A 2,500-nucleotide genomic window follows, 5' to 3' on the forward strand; every position below is an offset into this window, starting at 1 on the left:
GATTGGGTGATGTGGATGGCGATGCAAGGGTGATAAAGTTCAATAGAATGTTAGAAGAGATGTTTAGTGGGTGTTAGATGGTTGTTAGATGGGATAGGATTGGGTGATGTGGATGGCGATGCAAGGGTGATAAAGTTCAATAGAATGTTAGAAGAGATGTTTAGTGGGTGTTAGATGGTTGTTAGATGGGATAGGATTGGGTGATGTGGGTGGCGATGCAAGGGTGATAAAGTTCAATAGAATGTTAGAAGAGATGTTTAGTGGGTGTTAGACGGTTGTTAGATGGGATAGGATTGGGTGATGTGGATGGCGATGCAAGGGTGATAAAGTTCAATAGAATGTTAGAAGAGATATTATGTGAGTGTTAGAATGTTAGATGTTAAATTGGTGTTAGATGGGTGTTAGATGGGATAGGATTAGGTGATGTGGATGGCGATGCAAGGGTGATAAAGTTCAATAGAATGTTAGAAGAGATGTTTAGTGGGTGTTAGATGGTTGTTAGATGGAATAGGATTGGGTGATGTGGATGGCGATGCAAGGGTGATAAAGTTCAATAGAATGTTAGAAGAGATGTTATGTGAGTGTTAGAATGTTAGATGTTAAATTGGTGTTAGATAGCTGTTAGATGGGATAGGATTGGGTAATGTAAGTGGCGATGCAAGGGTGATAATATTCAATAGAATGTTAGAAGAGATGTTAAGTGGGTGTTAGATGGGATAGCATTGAGTGATGTGGGTGGCGATGCAAGGGTGATAAAGTTCAATAGAATGTTAGAAAGGATGTTAAGTGGGTGTTAGAATATTAGAATATTAGATGTTAAATTGATGTTAGATGGGTGTTAGATGGGATAGGATCGGGTGGTGTGGGTGGTGATGCAAGGGTGATAAAGTTAATTAGAATGTTAGAAGAGATGTTAAGTGGGTGTTAGAATGTTAGAATGTTAGAATAGATGCGTAGGGAAGAAAACACAACATATGACATTTTGATTTGACTCCTGTGGTGGTTCTGATTGGTAACAGACTTATCAAAATGTTACTGGAAAAAGGAACACACGAAATTAGAGAGAATATTACAAAAAATAAATAAATAAATAAATAAGTAAATAAATAAATGATAAATAAATGAATAAAAATACAAAAAACTCATTTGTTGTGCCATGCATGTAAAAGAACATGACTTTTTTTTTTTTTTTTTTAACTTAAAGATTTATCGCTATCTATTCATCAATTCAACCCACCTTAGAATGGCAAAATAACCAGATAAATTGCCTGTGCCAACCTCCATCGAACCCAAACTTCCATTTAATTGTTATGTCACAGAAAACGGAGAAAAATGTCTGAAGTGGAAAAATATTCATTAAAGCAACCACTCCAATCATTTCCTCCACTTTAAAATGGACCGTCTACCCTAATGTGGACTCCACCCTAAAGTGGACCATCCACCCTAAAGTGAACCGTCCACCCTAAAGTGAACCATCCACCCTAAAATGGACCATCCACCCTAAAGTGGACCGTCCACCCTAAAGTGGACCGTCCATCCTAAAGTGGACCGTCCATCCTAAAGTGGACCGTCTACCCTAAAGTGGACCGTCCACCCTGAAGTGGACCGTCCACCCTAAAGTGAACCATCCACCCTAAAGTGGACCGTCCACCCTAAAGTGGACCGTCCACCCTAAAGTGGACCGTCCACCCTAAAGTGGACCGTCCACCCTAGAGTAGACCGTCCACCCTAAAGTGGACCGTCCACCCAGGGTGAATATCACTGATGTAGTTATAGAAAAGCAGTAAGTCACTTGATCATGACAGAATAATTTGACCTTCTAAGAACATAAGAATGGAGAAGTCTGCAAGAGACCATAAGGATTACACTTGATAGTTCCATGTCCTTTACCACCTGTCATCCATAAAGTTATCCCATATTCATTTAAAACAACAAATTGTTTCAGAGCTCACTATTCCATTCGTTGACCACTCGCTTGGTAAACCAGCATATTTACTTCTTAAACCTAAATTTGTCCCATTGACACTAAAACACAGAAAGGAATATTTTTACGTTTAGATGACAAATGGTGAGACAATTCATCTTATAAGAGAATAATCAAATACATCAAAAGCTGCAAAGTAATATATAGGAAAACATATTACCTTTAAATCAATCTGTTTTTCCTAAAAAGGCGTAGACTCAGGGGTGATTTGATACAGGTCTTTAAGATTCTAAAGAGAGCTGACATCGAAAGTGACGAAATTTTTACACTGAATGAGAATCCGACAAGAAGTAATTATCTTAAACTGTCAGGAAGTAGATTTAATTTGGAATGTGGAGAGAAACAACTTCGCCAACAGTGTAGTTACTGAATGGAATAAACTTCCTGCAGAGGCAGTGCATTGTAGTACAGTTCGATGTTTTAAATTTAATTTAGATAAACACCGAACCAATATGCTGTAATATCTACCATTTATTCTAATTTACTTATTATCTTTATTATTACTTATCTATTTAT

Source organism: Oratosquilla oratoria, unplaced genomic scaffold (genome assembly GCF_046742065.1).
Source record: "Oratosquilla oratoria isolate Oo_2021 unplaced genomic scaffold, ASM4674206v1 SCAFFOLD76, whole genome shotgun sequence".
Lineage (NCBI taxonomy): Eukaryota > Metazoa > Arthropoda > Malacostraca > Stomatopoda > Squillidae > Oratosquilla > Oratosquilla oratoria.